A 7,876-nucleotide genomic window follows, 5' to 3' on the forward strand; every position below is an offset into this window, starting at 1 on the left:
ACGGTGCTGTACACCTGAAACTAACACATTAGTTTCAACATATATATATATATGTGTATAAAGAATATATTCTATCTGTATATATATATATATATATATATATATATATATATAACCAAATAACGGTGCTGTACACCTGAAACTAACACTTTAGTTTCAACATATATATATATATATATATATATATATATATATAGCTGAATCACTGTGCTATATGTACCTGTAAGTAACACGATGTTGTAAATCAACTATACTTCAATTAAAATTGCAAATAAATAAATAAATAAATAAAATGGCTCTAGCCAGCACTGGTGTTATCGCGATAGAATGAGATCCCAAAGTGGCTGCTGGCAGAATCTCATTCCCCAGGGGGAGTTCCACTTGCCTCCTGCCTCTCCAGGGGGCTCTCCAAGATCAGCAAGTGGGTGTGACCCAGGCTCCTGTCAAACTACTGCCTCTGTGCTGGGATTTGGAGTGAGTGAGATTTTGCAAGTGCCCCTTAAGAGCAAAGTCTCTGTTTCCTACAGCCGTCCTGCTCCCCCAAGATAAACCTACCTGTTTTCAAAGCTTGGCTTTCTGCGGCTCATTCTCCACGTCAGGAGTCCCAGGCTTGAGGGGCCTGCTGTGGGACTCAGACCCCTCACTCTCAGGGAGGACCTCTATGCTTGTGATTTTACCTCCCTCTGTGGGTTGCTGACCCAAAAAACCACATCTCCACTCCTACCCATCTCGTGGTTCCTCTGTATCCTTTCTGCTAGTGTGCAGGTCACTCTCATAGACAGTTGCTCTGTATGTACTTGCAGTTTTGTTGTGCCCATGGGATGAGGTGAGTTCAGGTCTTCCTGCCCCACCATCTTGATCCCCGACCAAGTGGAGCTGAAACTTTGTCATTTTAACTGAGAGAAAATTGATACTAGCTTTTCATCAGTATATTATTGAGCTCATTTAGAAAGCGCTTATAAATAAATCCATTTCATCTTAGTCATCTTTGACATTGCAACAGAAAAAAGTTTTTTCCCCACAAACCTTCTGCAACTTCCTATATCCATTTAGGTTTTGTCCTTCTCTTTTCCATTTCTCATTGTTCATGACTAGAACAAACAGACATTTTATTTTAGGACAAAATTTGTCTCTTTTTCCCGTAACAGAAACATATACTTCATATCTCATATCTTTTCTTTTCTTTTTTTAAATTAAAAATACATCCCACTTTCCTTTCAAACTTTGCATATGGAATTGTTTCCCTTCACCTTTCTGGTTTCTAGTAGTTTCATTTACATATATTGATTGCCTGTCATATACTAGCATTCTGTAGCAAATTAACACATTTTATGAATATACCAATTCATGATTTATAAGTAAATTCTTTTTCATACTGCAATTTTTCCACATGACAAAAAGGAACATGTGTATTAGTAAACTCAAATATCCTTTGTCTCTGTAAAACTTAAGATGTCAAAAATAGATAAACTTATGTTTAGCAGTTAGTGTTTCAATGTTTTATGTTATTTGGAAAGGACCTAGATATTCAATGAATATCCATTATTTAACTTAAGTTAGTATAACTTTAAGGTTTCAAGAAACCAAAAAAGGTTAGGAAACTACTTTTAAGCCGACATATTTTATAAAACATAATCATTTTTGAGAAAGTTTATTTATAAATTTTATCCCACTTACATCCATTTATTTCACTTGTTTTTAACAAGCATGTTTGAATTGATCATCAGAATTTCATGAGACATTAAACAAAGCTGTCCATCATCTTAAGTTACTTTTCTCGGGAATATCATCTGGAGGTAAGAAAAAGATCACATATACACAACATGCATACATAGAAACACAGAGAGACACAAACACACATCTTGATTTCTTTTGTTAACATCTTTATTGGGGTATAATTGCTCTACAATGGTGTGTTAGTTTATGCTGTATAACAAAGCGAGTTAGCTATATTTATACATATATCCCCATATCTCCTCCCTCTTGCATCTCCCTCCCTCCCACCCTCCCTATCCCACCCCTCTAGGTGGTCACAAAGCACTGAGCTGATCTCCCTGTGCTATGAGGCTGCTTCCCACTAGCTATCTATTTAAAATTTGGTAGTATATATAAGTCCATGCCACTCTCTCACTTTGTCCCAGCTTACCCTTCCCCCTCCCCGTGCCCTCAAGTCCATTCTCTACATCTGCGTCTTTATTCCTGTCTTGCCCCTAGGTTCATCAGAACCTTTTTTTTTTTTAGATTCCATATATATGTGTTAGCATACGGTATTTGTTTTTCTCTTTCTGACTTACTTTACTCTGTATGACAGACTCTAGATCCATCCACCTCATGACAAATAACTCAATTTCAACAAACACAGGTCTTGTAGTTTTCATTTTAAACCTTAGCTATGAGTTAGGTATAAACAGAGAAACATAAAATTTACTAATTTCTATAAGAGTTGATCCTCATCTTTGCCTTATCGTTTTTTCCTTTTCAGTCAGATCTTCCCATTGATAACAATAGGATACTTGTTTAGAATGTCAGATCTCTAAAAAATCATTTTAGATATAAAAGTCCAAATCTTGAAAGATATATCTATTTCAATGTGACTCTAAGCCAATAAGCCTTTTTATGGCTTAAAACCAATAAGCCTTTTAATGTCTTAACTGTGGTCCCAAGAGCCATCCCCAAAGAGGATGCAAAAGTTGTAGGCCTCCCAAGATCCAGAGCTACTCCCACAGGCAGCCGAAAGAAAGACTGAAGCAAGGCTCCCGGAAAACTCTTAACTGTTGGTAGGATGATAGCCGCCCATGGGGTGCAGCCACATTCTGCCCCGCCCCATTCTGGGGGCCTCCAATCTGATGACTGGCTGCCTGCAGACACGGGTCCAACCCACGCCCACCCACCTCTGCCCACGTCCCCGCAGGTGGAAAGTCAGCCAAGCTCTCGGTACACAAAACGAGACACAGAGGAAAGCACGGCTATCCCTGGGAGGGAAAGGATCAATCATCGGTGGGCACCCAAAACAAACTCACAAGAGTTGCAACACAAAGAACCAATTATTATTATTATTATTTTTAACATATTTATAGGAGTATAATTTCTTTACAATGTTGTGTTAGTTTTCTGCTGTACAACAAAGTGAATCAGCTATACATATACATATATCCCCATATCCCCTCCCTCTTGAGCCTCCCTCCCACACTCCCTATCCCACCCCTCTAGGTGGTCACAAAGCACCGAGCTGATCTCCCTGTGCTATGCGGCTGCTTCCCACCAGCTATCTATTTTACATTTGGGAGTGTATATAAGTCCATGCCACTCTCTCACTTCATCCCAGCTTATCATTCCCTCTCCCCGTGTCCGCAAGTCCATTCTCTACATCTGTTTCTTTATTGCTGTCCTGCCCCTAAGTTCTTCAGAACCTTTTGTTTTTTTTGAGATTCCATATACATATGTTAACATACGGTATTTGTTTTTCTCTTTCTGACTTACTTCACTCTCTATGACAGACTCTAGATCCATCCACCTCACTGCAAATAACTCAATTTCATTTCTTTTTATGGCTGAGTAATATTCCATTGTATATATGTGCCACATCTTCTTTATCCATTCATCTGTCGATGGACACTTAGGTTGCTTCCATGTCCTGGTTATTGTAAATAGAGCTGCAATGAACATTGTGGTACATGACTCTTTTTGAATTATGGTTTTCTCAGGGTATATGCCCAGGAGTGAGATTGCTGGGTCATATGGTAGTTCTATTTTTAGTTTTTTAAGGAACCTCCATACTGTTCTCCGTAGTGGCTGTATCAATTTACATTCCCACCAACAGTGCAAGAGGGTTCCCTTTTCTCCACACCCTCTCCAGCATTTATTGTTTCTAGGTTTTTGGATGATGGTCATTCTGACTGGTGTGAGATGATATCTCATTGCAGTTTTGATTTGCATTTCTCTAATGCTTAATGATATTGTGCATCCTTTCATGTGTTTGTTGGCAATCTGTATATCTTCTTTAGAGAAATGTCTATTTAGTTCTTCTGCCCATTTTTGGATTAGGTTGTTTGTTTTTTTGATATTGAGCTGCATGAGCTGCTTGTATGTTTTGGAGATTAATCCTTTGTCAGTTGCTTCATTTGCAAATACTTTCTCCCATTCTAAGGGTTGTCTTTTCATCTTGTTTATGGTTTCCTTTGCTGTGCAAAAGCTTTGAAGTTTCATTAGGTCCCATTTATTTATTATTGTTTTTATTTCCATTTCTCTAGGAGGTGGGTCAAAAAGGATCTTGCTGTGATTTATGTCATAGAGTGTTCTGCCAATGTTTTCCTCTAAGAGTTTGATAGTGTCTGGCCTTACATTTAGGTCTTTAATCCATTTTGAGTTTATTTTTGTGTATGGTGTTAGGGAGTGTTCTAATTTCATTGTTTTGCATGTAGCTGTCCAGTTTTCTCAGCACCATTTATTGAAGAGGCTGTCTTTTCTGCAGTGTATATTCTTGTCTCCTTTATCAAAGATAAGGTGAACGACCATATCTGCGTGGGTTTATCTTTGGGCTTTCAATCCTGTTCCATTGATCTCTCTTTCTGTTTTTGTGCCAGTACCATACTGTCTTGATTACTGTAGCTTTGTAGTATAGTCTGAAGTCAGGGAGCCTGATTCCTCCAGCTCCGTTTTTCTTTTTCAAGATTGCTTTGGCTATTCGGGGTCTTTTGTGTTTCCATACAAATTGTGAAATTTTTTGTTCTAGTTCTGTGAAAAACACCATTGGTAGATTGATAGGGAGAACCAGTTTTTTTTACAAATGTTTTTCTCCTGCCAACTTGAACTTGGAAAGGAAGGGACAAGAAGAAAATTTTACCTTCCTCTTGACCAGTGCTAGAGATTCAGGAGAGCTGATTTTGTTAAGAATTTTTACCTTCTGCTGGCCTTTTTCAGTTCTTCCAGGATCCCCTCCACCGGTTCTGGAGAGGGCAGGAGTGGGCATGCCAGCCTCTTAAGGTCACATCCTTATTGTCCAGAAACTGTGAGGAAGGAAAAACCTAAGGTCTCTGGCTGACTCTGAGAATTAAATAGACATAAGGCTGATTAACAGGAGAAAAACAGACCAGCTTACTTAATATATAAGTTGTATGTGACATGGCAGCCCTCATAAGGAAATGATGATCTCAAAGAAGTGGCAAAACCTGTGCTTTTATACTAGGTTGAACAGAGAGGCATTTTTTCTTGTGATGAGATCTTTCAAGGTTTAAACTAATCTCATTCTTGAGATCTCTACTCTTATGACCTAATTACCTCCCAAAGACCCCATCTCTTAATACCATCACATTGTGAGGTTAGATTTCATCATATGAATTTCAGGGGGACACAAACATTTAGTACATTGCACAAGGTTAAAGAGGATTTGCAGTATCTTCTTAATAAGAAAGTATCTCCTGTCTGTCTCAAAGTAAATCTTGTTCTTGTAGGTTAAAAACATGTTATATGAGCATACCACCCCCAAAATATAAGAATTAAAATTGTCAGTGTTTTAAGTGTAATTTCTTCTAAATATGGTGGCTCATTGGCTTGAATTAGTTCGTTCTATTTTCATAAGAATTAATTTATGAGCCTGCAGTTGGACAACTGAAATGCCTACATTTATTAGTTTCTGTTTCTTAAGTGCCAAATTAAGTATGATTTGGCTTGCACATGTATTCAGGGTTCTAAGTGAAATATGAAACCTTTAAACAAAATGAACAGGGAGCTTGTGCCCTTATTCCTCTGCCTGTCAGGAGTTTATAGCCTCAGTCTAAGAATTTACCCACCCAGATTTAGTCAGAAAAGAAGCTCATTAAGAGCTCTTGATTCTGAAGCAGAAATAGTGTAAGGGCTGCAAAGTTGAGTCCATTATTTTTCAAGAAAAGTGTTTGGAATTCTATTCAAATAGAATGCAATTAAGCCAGTGCAATCATTATTCACAAACTAGAGTATAATTGCTTAGGATCTCACTTCAACTAAGCAAAAACAAAAGCCCTCAAGTTCCAGATGAAGTCCATGTTCTAATATGATCTCCGAGCAGCTAGGTGTCAGGGTTGTCACAGTCAAGGTGCTGTCACTCTGTAGCACTTGATTATTTAGAAGGTGGCCGTAATAAAGCACAGAGACCTAAGTGTGAGGACGCTATCTGCCAGCTTTCGTGGCTACAGTGCTTAGAAGTTACCGGAGACCCAGGCCAACCTTGTCAAGAGGGGGGCACGTGGCACCTGGGATAAAAAGCTGCCTCAGAACAGGAAGACACAAGTCCATATCCTGGATACCCAACCACTATGTTACCTGTCTGATGAATATGACACCAACACGTGCCTCCCGCTACTGCTTCTAAAACTAAGGGATGCTCTGTAGGGACTGTCACAAACCAGGTTCTGTTCAATGCACTAAACATACTTCAACACAACAACCCTGCAAAGTCAGTACAGAGAGTGAGAAACTTTTCAAAGGTCATCCAGCCAGTAAGTATAAGAGACTGAATTTGAATCCATTTCTTTTTTTTTTATTCCACAGCCAACACTCTTTCCTCTATAGCTGTTCTCCACAGTTGTATAAGAGTTGAATGGATAATAGGAAATCTGTAGATGTAAGTTATTTTAGGATTTAAAGTCTTGGTGATTGAGCTGGTAGGTGTCAAGCCCTTAGAACAGCAACATAGTAACGATTTAGTGAGCGTGGCTGCTGCTATTCTAATAAGGATGATAGTCATAATGGAGGGTGCACTTTTGGCCTCTGAATAGGCAGTGTCAGCAACAGTTAGGTAGGACTATTACACACATTTAAAAAGATGAGTAATCAAGTGGTCATTGTTACACAAAAGCCCACATTGGTGGGAGAAAGAGACCTGGGTTGGAGGTCCGACGGATCAGGGTCCCAGTTTGGGCCTCTCCCATTTTGTCACTCACAACAAGAAGAAGTACCTGGAGGTTTTCGTGAGGATTAGCTTCAACTATGTGTGGGTTCTGTTGCTATTGGTACAACACTATAAAAATGCTGGTCAATATTTAGAGAAGGTAATCTCTTTGGGGCCTAAGGATTTACTGATACTCTCTTTTCTCTTTGTTGCTGCCAACAGGAGAAGGTGTGTTTACACACTGTCTGTAACTCATGTAATGTGGCATACAAGCTTGGATTTTAAAAAGGAGTTCTTTTTCTCCTTTTTAACAAGGACATTTGACTGTCAGGGAAAAAGTCTCCAGTAATATAAATTAAAAAATTCATTTAACGGGGCTTCCCTGGTGGCGCAGTGGTTGAGAGTCTGCCTGCTAATGCAGGGGACACGGGTTCGAGCCCTGGTCTGGGAGGATCCCACATGCCGCGGAGCACCTGGGCCCGTGAGCCACAACTACTGAGCCTGCGTGTCTGGAGCCTGTGCTCCGCAGCGAGAGAGGCCGCGATAGTGAGAGCCCCGCGCACTGCGATGAAGAGTGGCCCCCGCTTGCCACAACTAGAGAAAGCCCTCGCACAGAAATGAAGACCCAACACAGCCAAAAATAAATAAATAAGTACATAAATAAAAGAAGAGGTACCTATAAAAAAAAATTCATTTAACATGTTGTTTGCTGATATAATGGAGTTCTTCAAACAGTGCTTGCGCCCGGTAAGTGCTGTGTGTTAGTTAGTGTTATTATTGCTACTTTTAGAGAAACTGACCAGGAGGGATGCTATTGGACTGAATGTTTGTGTCCCCCTCCAAAGTCGTATGTTGAAGCTAATCCCTAACATGATGATATTTGGAGGAGAGGCTTTGGGGAGGTGATTAGACTTGGATGAGGTGATAGGGGTAGAGCCCTTATGATGGGATTAACGCCCTTACCAGGGGATGAAGAGTTAAGAGTTCACTTCAACACGTGAGGACACAGTG

Source organism: Monodon monoceros, unplaced genomic scaffold (genome assembly GCF_005190385.1).
Source record: "Monodon monoceros isolate NGI ecotype Baffin Bay Population unplaced genomic scaffold, NGI_Narwhal_1 Super_Scaffold_15, whole genome shotgun sequence".
Classification (NCBI taxonomy): domain Eukaryota; kingdom Metazoa; phylum Chordata; class Mammalia; order Artiodactyla; family Monodontidae; genus Monodon; species Monodon monoceros.